Source organism: Ranitomeya variabilis, chromosome 2, assembly GCF_051348905.1.
Source record: "Ranitomeya variabilis isolate aRanVar5 chromosome 2, aRanVar5.hap1, whole genome shotgun sequence".
Classification (NCBI taxonomy): domain Eukaryota; kingdom Metazoa; phylum Chordata; class Amphibia; order Anura; family Dendrobatidae; genus Ranitomeya; species Ranitomeya variabilis.
Window position 1 is genome coordinate 706544678 of NC_135233.1, and position 15052 is coordinate 706559729.

The 15052-nt window shown below is 44.0% G+C and overlaps 1 protein-coding gene across 1 annotated transcript in view; it reads right to left on the reverse strand.

The window, feature by feature from the left end:
• REV3L (REV3 like, DNA directed polymerase zeta catalytic subunit) overlaps positions 1-15052 on the reverse strand; it is a 263811-nt gene that overhangs the window by 182193 nt on the left and 66566 nt on the right. The window lies entirely within an intron of this gene.

The following is a 15052-nucleotide window of genomic DNA, read 5'->3' on the forward strand; positions in this document are numbered from 1 at the left end:
TCCCGCTCATTACAGAAATGAATATGTGGCTCCACCTCCCATAGGACTGGAGCCGCATATTCATTTCTGTATTGAACGGTAACTGTGACCGCTCAATACAGGAAGAATCTGCAGCGCTGGAAGAAGCAGGGACGTCCAGGGACCGTGCCGGGAGTAGGTGAGTATACAGCGCTGCGCGATATTTACCGCTCCTCGTTCCGGTGTGGCTCTGTCATCAGCGTCCTCTGGCAGTGACGCTCAGGTCAGAGGGCGCGGTGACGTAGTCAGTGCGCGCCCTCTGCTGAACGTCAGTGCCGAAGACGGAGCCGCACGAAAAGCAGCCAGGTAAATATTGAAAGTGCCGGGGGTCCTGAGCGAAGAGAGAGGTGAGGTGAGTATGTGATTTATTTTTTTTATGGCAGCAAAAGCATAAGGGGCAGCGACTGTGCGGAGCATTTTATGGGGCCATAACAATTGTGCAGCATTATAAGGGGCAGTGGCTGTGCGGAGCGTCTTATGGGGCCATAACACTTGTGCAGCGCCAGCACTATAAGGGGCAGTGGCTGTGCGGAGCATCTTATGGGGCCATAACGATTGTGCAGCATTATAAGGGGCAGTGACTGTACGGAGCATCTTATGGGGCCATAACACTTGTGCAGCACTATAAGGGGCAGTGACTGTGTGGAGCATCTTACGGGGCCATAACACTTGTGCAGCACTATAAGGGGCAGTGACTGTGTGGAGCATCTTATGGGGCCATAACACTTGTGCAGCACTATAAGGGGCAAGTGGCTGTGCAGAGCATCTTATGGGGCCATAATGAACGGTGCAGAGCATTATATATGGCACAGCTTTATATGGAGTATCTATGGGGCCATAATGACCGGTGCAGAGCATAATACATGGCACAGCTTTCTATGGAGCATCTATGGGGCCATAATGACCGGTGCAGAGCATTATATATGGCACAGCTTTCTATGGAGTATCTATGGGGCCATAATGAACGGTGCAGAGCATTATATATGGCACAGCTTTCTATGGAGCATCTATGGGGCCATAATGAACGGTGCAGAGCATTATATATGGGGCAGCTTTATATGGAGCATCTATGGGGCAATAATCAACGGTATGGAGCACTATGAGGGGGGCTGCGTTGTATTCTATGGGAGTTACCTTGAGTTGTATGGCAGGGCTGCGGGGGGGGGCCCCATTTGGAAGTTCGCACCGGGGCCCATAACTTTGTAGTTACGCCACTAGTTACTAGTCCTCATATATACTATATGTGGTGCTCAACTGGCATGTTAGGTGCCCTGTTTCTGCAGTGTGGTTCTAGAACTAGTTGTATTTTAATTCACAGTGATATTCTTGTCCTCAGTGAAAAATGCAGATGATGATATTAATAATAATGTGTGTGCATCTATATAAATATATATTTTTTAATATTATAAATTTTAAATTTTTTTATATATCTTTAAAGGAGAACATTTAACATAAAAACCTAATTTAAATAATAGGTAATTTTGACATATTGTCTTTAAATTTCAAAATCTTTCCATTAGTGCATTCAGGGTCCACTGCCCTTCCCTCAGCCAAGCCAAAGCCAGTTAACTTCCATCTGGGGGGAAGGAAGCATCCATTTACTTATCGCCACATTCATCCTTTGGGAATGTTTCCTTCGTCACTAGAATTTTATTTCACCAGTGTGATTAATGGATAAAGCAAACAATTGCACAATGACAGCTCTGCCGGTCCAGTTGTGGGCACGTTGTCTACCTCTCTATTGCGTGGCCATGTATTATGTCAGGGTCCTTTGTATGGCATAGTGTGAGGTGATATACGCAGTATCTTCCTCTATGTTATTTCAATCAAATCTTGGAACTGAAAAGCCGCAGCTTCCATTCTACACCTAGAAATGTTCACAGGCAAAGTAGATCTTGGAGCAGGGTGAAATAAGGACACTTGTCTGGAAAGGATAATTATATTCCAAATCATGAATCAGGGAGTGGCTACACTTCTTCCTGGCTGCATTGTGCCTTTCTATGCTGGAGCTGGATGAAAAGAAGAATCCCTTTCTTAGAATAGTAGATTTCTATTTCCGCAGCTGAAGGCTATCCTCGAACAGCTTCCATATGAGGTTTTAGATTTTTAATCTACAATCCCAAAAAAGTTCGGACCTTGTGTAAAATGGAAAGCAAACAAGATGACACAAATTTGGTAATAGAGTGCATAAAACACATCAGAAGTTGAACATTAGACATTTTCCCATTTCCTTTGGATTTATAGTTTGCAGTACAATGTTCACAGATAATTTCTGGAAGTTCAGAATTATGCCCCAGGGCTCATCACATGCATCCAACGTGGTCTGTCGGCCTTGTGCACATGGATTTCTCCAGAATCTCTGATGTTTGCATTTTTATATTGATGACAATTGTTCTGCAATTTTTAGACAGCAAGAAATTGGAGCAACCATAACCACCAAAAAACGGAAGAGAATCATATTTATTGAAAACACATTAAAATAAAAAATGTTTCCCTTTGAGAAAGCAACAATGCGAAACGCACGTCAGGGGCTGCAAGGAGGGCATTTGTGGCCTGGGGGCAATATGGGTAAGCATCAGCAGGCTTTATTCTGACGTCTGCTTTCTATTTCAGTTTGCTATATGGGGGCCTTTATTTGCATTATGTTGATGCATTTGATTGGTGTGATGACTGTCTGTTGATACTCTTATCTCTGGCCCCATGGTGCTTCTCCCTATCTTATAATAGACTTTGCCACTCCCTGCATGTTTTCCATGTTTCCTTCTGTATAAACCTGGATGCTATATGGCATGTATATATATTTTGTTTTTAATGTGTTTTCAATAAATATAAATAAATATAATTCTTTTATCTTCCATTTTTTGGTGGTTTATGGTTACTCCAATTTCTTGGTGTTTATTGGTATATTTCGGAGTACTCCACTGTCCTATTTTGTTTCTGACACTCTAATATAGGGAGAACACTGGAAATTATTTAGACATGTTCTCAGCCTGGTTATATACTACGTGCTTTTAGAACATTGCTCTGACTTTTAGACACCTTTGTTCACTTATTGGTGAATCTCTGACATCCTTTGCTTCTGAGAGACTCTGCCTTCCTAACACGCTCTTGTTATACACAAACATGTGACATATATGGCTATGAGGGTATGTGTCCACCTTCAGGATGGCCGGCGGTTTGGACGGAGCGGCAAACCCGTTCCGCCCTACGCTCCGCCCCCTTATGTGACGCAATGATGCCAGATGTGTTCATTGCACACATCCGGCATCATCGCACCCCACACATAGGGCCCTGTGATTTACCTTGCGGTGGCGCAGCGCCGCCGCAAGGTAAACAGACATGCTGCGATCTTAAAAGACGCGCCGCATGTCCGGAATCGCAGGGCCGCCGGGTGCGTGTTACCACGCATAGTGGAGACGGGATTTGATAAAATCCCCTCCACTATGCTGTAACATCTGGACGCTGCGTGTCTGATGCTGCGGCTCTGCGCAGCGTCAAACACGCAGCGTTTCCTGAACGTGGAAACATACCCTAAGATTTCCAAGTCATTAAACCCTTGTTTTCTTTACGTTTTACACAGCGTCCCTACTTTTTTTGTCATTGGGGTTGTACAGCGACAAACTACTGTACGAATGTTGCACTTTATGCCATACTTTGTTGCATGTAAATAAGTAAAAGACACAATGTAGCAAAATGTGCCAAGTACACATAAAGGATCAGCAGAAAGGAGAAATAAAACATAACCTTTACGTAATGCAAAAAGGTCCCATGCATGAGAACCAGAACATGCATCGCAATAAACAAATGATAAGCGATAAAACCTTTTGGATATATAGACTATAGCTCATCACCTACTACTCAGGAGTAATATGGTAGAGTCTACAGATCACAATGGTAAAGCATTCTTGCAGCAAACAAAATTACAACCCACTAGTTCTGACTTTATTCCAAGTGGACAGAAATCTGGAGTACCTCCAAAGCAGCCAGTATAAATCCAGGGGTTGGCTTTGCCAACTAGTCCCATAATGCCTTGTGTAACCTGGTTACTGGAAAAGTTGACTCCCATACCCACCTGTCCTCTACCGATGGATACACTTGTTATGTCCCTCAACAATTACACATTCAGATGCCTTTCTACTTGTAGTTATGCAAGCTTTATCAGGAGCGGGTAGGACTCCTTAATGCTCAAAGTGCCAGGTAGTGTTTAGAATATGTGAAAACTGGAGGACATAATCTAGTCTACTCAACACGAACCTAAGGGTCATTCAGAAGACTGTATACTTGGTCCATCCGAACCACAGACCACACACATATCTACCATAGACCGTATGAGTGGTCAATACTTTAATAGTCTGTACTGGGATGGGTTCTGGGAGTCAACTCAACCGTTCCAGGGGCCAATAGGGAAAGTAACAGGATACACTGTGTTAATTTCCATCCCGCCTCATGGACTTATAATGGCCGTTGCGAAGGTGTCCATGTGGAATGACATAAGGAAGCTGGGTTGGACCACCTAATTTTGAGCATGCAGCAGCACTAAAGGTTAACCACCGAGATCTGTTGACTGCCATATTATACTACACACTGATAAATGGTGACAAATCATAGTTTATATTTTACAGGTTATATTGTGTACCATTTGTTGAGCGTCATAGATGTGGAGGCCCTCTATAGTAATATCCCACATCACTTGGGGATACAGGCAGTTGATAATTTTCTGAGATCTAGAGCGGTTAAATACATGGCACATAGTCAATTTGTGGTAGATCTTCTATACTTCACACTTACCAAAAACTTTTTCATCCTTGACAGGAAGTACTTCCACCAGCTCAGGGGCACTGCGATGGGGAGTCCCTGTGCCCCATCGTATGCTAACCTGTTCCTGGGCTGGTGGGAGGAAACCAGTCTTCTCTGATGACAATAAGTGGTGGCATCAACATGTGGGGGTGTGGTATAGATTTATTGATGACATTTTTGTTATATGGCAGGGGTCAAAACAAGGGTTCACTGACTTTATTCAGGAACTTAATAACAATGATATAGGCATGAAATTCACCTTTGAGATTGCCGAGAGTACCCTGTCATTCCTGGACGTACAAATCCAGAAATGTGATGATGGCGTGTTAAAAACGCAGATCTACCGAAAACCCACCAGCACAAACAGTATGTTGAGGTGGGATAGCCATCACCTTAGAGCTCTAAAACGCGGTATCCCCAAGGGCCAATTCATGAGGCTAAGAAGGAACTGCTCAGATGCTGATAGATTATATATATATATATATATATATATATATATATATATATATATATATATATATATATATATATATATATATATATATATATACACAGTGGGGCAAAAAAGTATTTAGTCAGTCAGCAATAGTGCAAGTTCCACCACTTAAAAAGATCAGAGGCGTCTGTAATTTACATCATAGGTAGACCTCAACTATGGGAGACAAACAGAGAAAAAAAAATCCAGAAAATCACATTGTCTGTTTTTTTAACATTTTATTTGCATATTATGGTGGAAAATAAGTATTTGGTCAGAAACAAAATTTCATCTCAATACTTTGTAATATATCCTTTGTTAGCAATGACAGAGGTCAAACATTTTCTGTAAGTCTTCACAAGGTTGCCACACACTGTTGTTGGTATGTTGGCCCATTCCTCCATGCAGATCTCCTCTAGAGCAGTGATGTTTTTGGCTTTTCGCTTGGCAACACGGACTTTCAACTCCCTCCAAAGGTTTTCTATAGGGTTGAGATCTGGAGACTGGCTAGGCCGCTCCAGGACCTTGAAATGCTTCTTACAAAGCCACTCCTTCGTTGCCCTGGCGGTGTGCTTTGGATCATTGTCATGTTGAAAGACCCAGCCACGTTTCATCTTCAATGCCCTTGCTGATGGAAGGAGGTTTGCACTCAAAATCTCACGATACATGGCCCCATTCATTCTTTCATGTACCCGGATCAGTCGTCCTGGCCCCTTTGCAGAGAAACAGCCCCAAAGCATGATGTTTCCACCACCATGCTTTACAGTAGGTATGGTGTTTGATGGATGCAACTCAATATTCTTTTTCCTCCAAACACGACAAGTTGTGTTTCTACCAAACAGTTCCAGTTTGGTTTCATCAGACCATAGGACATTCTCCCAAAACTCCTCTGGATCATCCAAATGCTCTCTAGCAAACTTCAGACGGGCCCGGACATGTACTGGCTTAAGCAGTGGGACACGTCTGGCACTGCAGGATCTGAGTCCATGGTGGCGTAGTGTGTTACTTATGGTAGGCCTTGTTACATTGGTCCCAGCTCTCTGCAGTTCATTCACTAGGTCCCCCCGCATGGTTCTGAGATTTTTGCTCACCGTTCTTGTGATCATTCTGACCCCACGGGGTGGGATTTTGCGTGGAGCCCCAGATCGAGGGAGATTATCAGTGGTCTTGAATGTCTTCCATTTTCTAATTATTGCTCCCACTGTTGATTTCTTCACTCCAAGCTGGTTGCCTATTGCTGATTCAGTCTTCCCAGCCTGGTGCAGGGCTACAATTTTGTTTCTGGTGTCCTTTGACAGCTCTTTGGTCTTCACCATAGTGGAGTTTGGAGTCAGACTGTTTGAGGGTGTGCACAGGTGTCTTTTTATACTGATAACAAGTTTAAACAGGTGCCATTACTACAGGTAATGAGTGGAGGAAAGAGGAGACTCTTAAAGAAGAAGTTACAGGTCTGTGAGAGCCAGAAATCTTGATTGTTTGTTTCTGACCAAATACTTATTTTCCACCATAATATGCAAATAAAATGTTAAAAAAACAGAAAAAGTGATTTTCTGGATTTTTTTTTTCTCAGTTTGTCTCCCATAGTTGAGGTCTACCTATGATGTAAATTACAGACGCCTCTCATCTTTTTAAGTGGTGGAACTTGCACTATTGCTGACTGACTAAATACTTTTTTGCCCCACTGTGTATATATATATATATATATATATATATATATATATATATATATATATATATATATATATATATATATATATATATACACACACAGCAATCATGTGATATGAAGAGGAGATTTATGGACAAAGGGTATCCAAGAGCTGTTATTGAGACAACATATAGACAAGCTCTTGTACAAGACAGAGGCACGTTTTTACAAACACGAACGAAACCACCTCTGACAAACTATGATGTCACCAGAATCATTGGCACTTTTGATTGTCAAAATGAAAGAGTCAAAGTCTCCCCGCCGGTCAATAATAGGATGACTCAGCTATATATACTCCACCAGTCATATTTGACTCCGCTGAGACTCTTTCGGATGGGTCGATACTCGACGTCAGAATGTTTGCGTTGCCACTCACCAGACGCTGACTTTATACATCTGATATGGCAGTGTCCCATTGTTCTTTACTATTGGAGGGAGGTAACGTCACTATTGGCTTCTGTACTATCAATCCCGGTTCCTATGGAGCCTTTAGTCTGCCTGTTTGGAATATGGGACGAGGAGGCTTGGGACCATTATGTGGGGATCTTTCTAAGTGAAACTCTGTTTTTGGCACGGAAGTTGTTAGCTCTACGATGGATGGGGAATTCACCCCCCTCCATTAGGTCCTGGGTCGAGTTGGTGAATGCAGTTGTGCCTTATGAGCGCACTCTTTATCAAAATAGGGGTTGCCCGGGTAAGTTCAACAAAATCTGGGATAGATGGAACGCCTCTCATCTCACCTTGTGACATGACTAATTGACAAAGACATGGTTTATCTGACTTTTGTTCTGCAAGTACTGCGCAGTGGAAGGGGGAAATACTATTCTGCTATCGCTTAATGGCGGCTTAATAGTTTCAGAGGCTTAGTTTGGTTGTAGTTTAAGAGTTATGTTTGTAACTTTATGTTTGATTGTTTTATAATTATACACATATGTTTTCCCTCTGTTAAATGATTGGCATATGTATGTGCTGTCCTTACCATCCTTTGTAAATGTAACCATGCAGACTAATGACAAGGACAAATATGTATGCCATACTTTGTGTTTGGAAATAAACGAATTAAAAAAAAAAAAAATGAAAGAGTCACCAAGGTGTTATCAAAATATTGGGACATTCTTGCAACTGACCCTGATATAAGTGAGTGCATTAGTCCTGGTGCCCGTATTACATACAGAAAAGGACGATCTCTAAAAGACAATCTGGTGCATAGCCACTTTAAGAGACGTACCCCAGTAGGAACATGGCTAGATCGCAAAACGTGGGTTAGATGTGGGAGCGGTGTTAACTGCAGATATAGGAGACCAGGGAAATACATTACCAGTTCAGTGACTGGGAAAAAGTTCTACCTCCGCAATTTTTCTAACTGTAAAACCAGTGGATTGATTTATATTGCTACGTGTAGTTGTCCAAAAGATTACGTAGGTAAGACCAAAAGAGAACTTAGGAGACGTGTTGGGGAACACGTGAGCGACATCAAGCACAAATGTGACACCCCTCTAGCCAGACACATTAATGAGACACACGAGGGTAGAGTTGATGAGATCTTTTTTGTGTGTTATTGAGGTCTATACACCAAACCCGAGAGGGGGAAATTTTGACAGATTTCTGTTACAGAAGGAGTGTGCGTGGATTCACCGTATAAACACTATTGCCCCATTGGGCCTAAATGAAAACGTCTCCTATGCTTGCTTTCTGTGACTTTTTGATGTTTCTGCTTATAGCCATATTAGTGCTCTCAAGAACAGGCTTGTGTTTTAAATTGAGGGCATTATCTTTGATGGATATAAATGGTCAGCCTTGCCACATCTTTATTCTCTGTAAATTACAGGGAAATGCAGTATTGACTGTATAAACTTATCTTTATGGGTATCATTATTATGCATCTTTAAGTTCTTTTAATTTATTCTCCACTATAAATCTAACCCTCTGACTGTGCTATAGTCATCTCATTAACTGAACGAATATATACGGTATTCATTGTTAACCTAGTCACATTTTTTGCAATGAGGTATGATTCATTTATCGGAGAGAGGGTGTTTATATGTGTGTATATACACTCACTGGCCACTTTATTAGGTACACCATGCTAGTAACGGGTTGGACCCCTTTTGCCTTCAGAACTGCCTCAATTCTTCGTGGCATAGATTCAACAGGGTGCTGGAAGCATTCCTCAGAGATTTTGGTCCATATTGACATGATGGCATCACACAGTTGCCGCAGATTTGTCGGCTGCACATCCCAAAGATGCTCCATACAAGGCAGGATGGATCCATGCTTTCATGTTGTTTACGCCAAATTCTGACCCTACCATCCGAATGTCGCAGCAGAAATCGAGACTCATCAGACCAAGCAACGTTTTTCCAATCTTCTACTGTCCAATTTCGATGAGCTTGTGCAAATTGTAGCCTCAGTTTCCTGTTCTTAGCTGAAAGGAGTGGTACCCGGTGTGGTCTTCTGCTGCTGTAGCCCATCTGCCTCAAAGTTCGACGCACTGTGCGTTCAGAGATGCTCTTAGGCCTACCTTGGTTGTAACGGGTGGCGATTTGAGTCACTGTTGCCTTTCTATCAGCTCGAACCAGTCTGCCCATTCTCCTCTGACCTCTGGCATCAACAAGGCATTTCCGCCCACAGAACTGCCGCTCACTGGATTTTTTTTCTTTTTCGGACCATTCTCTGTAAACCCTAGAGATGGTTGTGCGTGAAAATCCCAGTAGATCAGCAGTTTCTGAAATACTCAGACCAGCCCTTCTGGCACCAACAACCATGCCACGTTCAAAGGCACTCAAATCACCTTTCTTCCCCATACTGATGCTCGGTTTGAACTGCAGGAGATGGTCTTGACCATGTCTACATGCCTAAATGCACTGAGTTGCTGCCATGTGATTGGCTGATTAGAAATTAAGTGTTAACAAGAAGTTGGACAGGTGTATCTAATAAAGTGGCGAGTGAGTGAGTGAGTGAGTGAGTGAGTGTGTCTGTGTGTGTGTGTGTGTGTGTGTGTGTGTGTGTGTGTGTGTGTGTGTATGTATATATATATATATATATACATACATACATACATACATACATATACATATAATGGATTTTCTAAAAGGGGAGTGCGCTTTTCTTCTATGATGGTGAGAATACATATCCGCAGTTATTTCAACCATTCAATGTCGGAGGTGGGCACAATCGCGCTGTATGGTGGCACTTAACTCCGCTTTGTGCGGTACTGTACTATCTGGTAGACACGCAAATATTATAGCAGCGATGCGCAGGAATAAGCCGGGGGTGATTATTCCTTTAGCAGTGTATTGCGCCAGCCGACTTGTGCATTCGGGCATGCGCAATAAACTATGCGGCTGGTGTGTGTGCTGCAAAGCACAGCGGTGAGCATTAGAATCCTGTCATGCGCACTAGCAGATGGTGAACCGGTGGGCGTGAACAATCCCATCGCTATGCCACGCTGGCCGGTCCCATTTACGTGAGCATGCGCAATACACCACTCGGCCGATGCGAAGGCCGCAGGTATTATCTGAGAGCTGTGCCACACTGATATGCGCAATCAAATGCGGTGCAGCGGACACGCACGCCGATGGCATTTCCTGGGCGGTATAACGAGATAGGTAGGATGTTCTAGCCTGTACACATGACACATGCCTAAATAGATGCTAGAGCTAGGAAGGGTATGGTAGCTTCGTGCTTATACATCTGCTGAATATGGCCTATGGTTATCCCTTTGCTATATACAGGTAACTGAACTACAATAAAATGGTGGCTCTTCATCAGCCTCTACTGCTCACTTTAAGCACTGCCCACATGGACATTTGTACATGTATATAAGTGGAGAAATCTTGATTCCATGCAGCATCTACATATCATGGCCTCCTGATGATCCGTTGAGGTGAAACGCGTAGAGGCGTATTAACCATCATCTGTTGATAAGTATCATGTTTCTGACTCACTACTGTCATGCCTTGCATTTGTGTGTTACTTTCAGCTGGTAATCAGAGCTGAGTATTGACATTTTGCACATTGCCTTTAATTATCAGCTTTAGACATGGTTATCACTCAGTTAACCCATTAGGTGAACAGTATATATCAATAGGGCAACCAGGGTCAGCCGCCGCCGAGCGGGGGCGCAATATCTGCTGACAAGTAGGGTGCCAACCCCCGCAGGTAGGCAGGCGAATATCAGTAAGGGATAGTGTGAGTCAGTTATTGTTTGTTTTCACATGCACTTTTTTGTTTTTGTACTATTGTTTTTGTCCGTGTACTGCACCCTGTTTAAAGTATGCCAGTCTTCATTTTGGCTTGAGTTTATTTATATTTTCCTGTCAAGTATAGTTGTTGGTCCGGATGAGACACTCTAATTAGGACTCATTCCAGGAGATATAGGGCCAGCCGACGGTGAGTGGGGGGCGCCAATCTCGTATTATTATTTAGGGTGCCAACCTCCACTGACAGGTAGAAATTGGTATAGGATTAATATTGCAGGGGATATCTAGAGTGCACGGTTGTGTGATATATTTTGTGAATAACGGTTTGTGGTTGTTTCATGGTTCTAAGATTTAGATAAATAAATTTCGCATTTTATCTTTGTTATCAATAAAATATATAAGGTTACTCTATATGGTTCTATATTGATATATTTTTCTGACCTTCAGGCTTTTGAGCAGCCTATGTCTGGTATATCCATTTGTTGAGCGTCATACATGTTATTTATGAGTTTGTTTCTGGATGTATGAGACTTTTCTTGGTTGCATATATTAAAAAAGTTATGCTTTACTTTACTGTACTAGTAATTCTGCATATTTAACAATGTGCAACCATCATCTTCTGAAATATACGTTATAAACATCTACTAACCTCCTTGTAGTGGGCAACGTGCCAGTTTGCCCAGCTTTTGGCATTACAAAGATAATTATCAGAATATATCTACAGGGCTTTTCTGCAGTGTATGTTCACTTTTGTCAAATTCAAGTTTGCCCGATTTTGAAACTTTGACAGCCATATACATGTGGTCCCTAGCTACTAAGAGGTAGCCTTGCAAATAGTTAAGAGCACCTAATCAGAAACCAAAAAGTGTCACTTCACATCCAACCACCTCCTCCCCAGGAAAACGGGGAAAAAAAAAAATTGCATATGGGAGTTCAGCTTGCCAACTATTAGAGATCAAAATCAGGGAGATGAAAATGTTCTTTTGCATATAATTATTAAAAAGTACAGCTCTCACACCCATAGACAGTAGGAAAAACTTATATTCACAGTAAAGTGTTCCTATTAAAAGAGGTTGTCCTTACATGCCATATGACGATGCCTATATGTGCCCAAGAGAAGAGTCACTAACAAAGAGCCCTTCCTATCCACGTATTATACTGATTAGCTATTTAAGGTATAAAAGGTATCTGCATCTAAATGCCATGGATTTGTTACATAGGACTTGCAGAGATCAGCTAGTCCTTGGAACAGCTTAAATGTAAACCTTTCACTCCATATTTTAATTTAAAGGGGTTGTCCACTACTTTCAGTTAACCCCCCAATGTATCCCCCCGAGGCCGCTAATGAATTTTATAAATACCTTCTGTTGCCGTTTTCGCCTGTGAGCGGCGCTATGGCGGCGGCTGAGTCCGGGTCACGTGACCCCCAGGCTGCAGCCACCTCTAATTTCCGCCGACGTCACGTCAATTTCCATACTCTGGAAATTGACGTGACATCAGTAACAGGCGTGTCCCAGCCGCACAGTCAGCAGTCACTCAAGAGTGACTGGGCTGTGGGCGGGGCTGTGGGGTGCCTGCAGCGCTGTGCTGGGGGCGGGCGGGGCTGTGTGCAGGTATCTGTGCTGGGATCTGCTGGCCGAGATGTGCGGCGGCCGGTCCCGTGGTGGCGGCCGGTGCCGTGGCGGCGGCCGGTGCGCCGGTGTCTTAGGTGCCGTGGCGGCGTCCGGTGCGTCGGCGGCCGGTGAGGCGGCGCCGTCCGGTGCCGTGGTGGAGGCCGGTCCCGTGGCGGCGGCCGGTGCGGCGGCGGGGGTCTGCGCGGCGAATCTGCGGGGCTGTGCAGTGGTGGTGGGGGCGTTGTCTCTGTGTGCAGTTATCGTCCAATGGGACTACAAGTCCCATCGGGCCCTGCCTGCTACAGTGACAGTGAGTGACACATAAGCCAATGATGGGACAGTAGTCGTCTCATCATCCGGCTAATGTGTGTTTTTTTTACATTCAACACATGTACATACATACATACATACATAGAACACACATACAGAACATGCAGCATGCGGCGACATGCAGCATGCGGCGACATGCAGCATGCGGCGACATGCAGCAGCATGCGGCGACATGCAGCAGCATGCGGCGACATGCAACATCATGCGACGACATGCAACATCATGCGACGACATGCAACATCATGCGACGACATACAACATCATGCGACATGGCCAATGTGACGGCATGCGACAAAATGCACCATGCGATGACATGCAACATGTGACATCATGCGACATGCCACATACAGTATACATACAGTACATACATACATACATACAGTACATATAACAGAGTATATACTCTCCATCACTTGTCACTTTGATCCCCGAAGCCATTGTCATCTGTAAAAAATATTAAAATAATAAACACTATACTCCCTGATCCGCAGAAATCCAATTAAAACGAGTGTCCCTCGACGATCTCCCGTGGAGAGCAGGAGCATCAGCTGATGCGGCCACTCTCCAGGGGCTCCAGGAGCTCCAGGAACACAATGAGGGGAGGAAGGTATCCTTCCACAATGTATTTCCCACAATGTATTCCTACGCCCCTGTGAGAAAATAGTCCCTAGTCTCACTTTATGCCATTGCTGTTTGAGAAATTTTCCCAGGCAGCAATTGCCATAAAGTGAGACTTTGTCCTAAGGTAACCTCAGTGATGCACTGCAGGAGCCATTGTCTCCTGTCAGTGTGTCACTGAGGGTCCTATAGAGCAGTGACATCACCTGATGTCACTGTTCTATAGGGGAGATCATCGTGGGACACTCGTTATTAATTGGACAGGTAGTATACGGTTTATTATTTTTCTTTTTTGCAGGCGCTGAAGTATGGTAAGTATGGTTAAATGAAGAATAATAAAATACTTTTTCCTAATGTGTGAGTGTTTTATTAACCCTTTCTTACTATTGGATTAATAATGGATGGGCATCTTATTGACGCCACTTCGTTATTAACCCGGCTTAATGTCACCTTACAATAGCAAGGTGACATTAACCCCTTATTACCCCACATCCACCGCTACACGGGAGTGGGAAGAGAGGGGCTAAGTGCTAAGTTACAGATGCGCCATTTCTGGGGCGGCTGCGGACTGGTATTTGTAGCCGGGGGGGTGGGGACCAATATCCATGGCCCCTTTCTAGGCTATGAATATCAGCCCACAGCTGTCTGAGTAGCCTTTCTGGCTATAAAATATAGGGGGACCCCACGTCATTTTTTTTGGGGGGTCCCCCTATTTTAATAGCCAGTAAAGACTACGCAGACAGCTGTAGGCTGATATTCATAGCAGGCTACAAATATTGGCCCCTGGCCGTCGGGTTTCCCCCTATGGCGCAGAAAATTGCGCGGGAGCCCACGCCGTTTTTTTTCCCTTTTTTATTTTAATCAAACGCTCGTTAAGGCCTATTTCACCCTTGCGTCGGTACGGGTCCGTCGCTATGCGTCGGGCCTACGTACTGACGCACGTTGTGAAATTTTCAACGCATCCGCTGCCCATTCTGAAGTCCAGGGAGGAGGGGGAGGAGTTTTGGCCGTGCATGTGGGATAGAAAATGGTGGACGCGACAGACAAAAAAAAACACTTTCACTTGAACGTTTCTTCGTCCCAACGGTCCGCCAAAACACGACGCATCTGTTGCACGACGGACGCGACGTGTGGCCATTTGTCGCGATCCGTCACTAATACAAGTCTATGGGTAAAAAACGCATCCGGTAGCCTTAGGCTGCTTTCACACTAGCGTCGGTAAGGGGCCGTCGCGCTGCGTCGGCCCGACGTACCGACGCATACTGGTCAGTCTTAAGACGCTTCCGCTGCC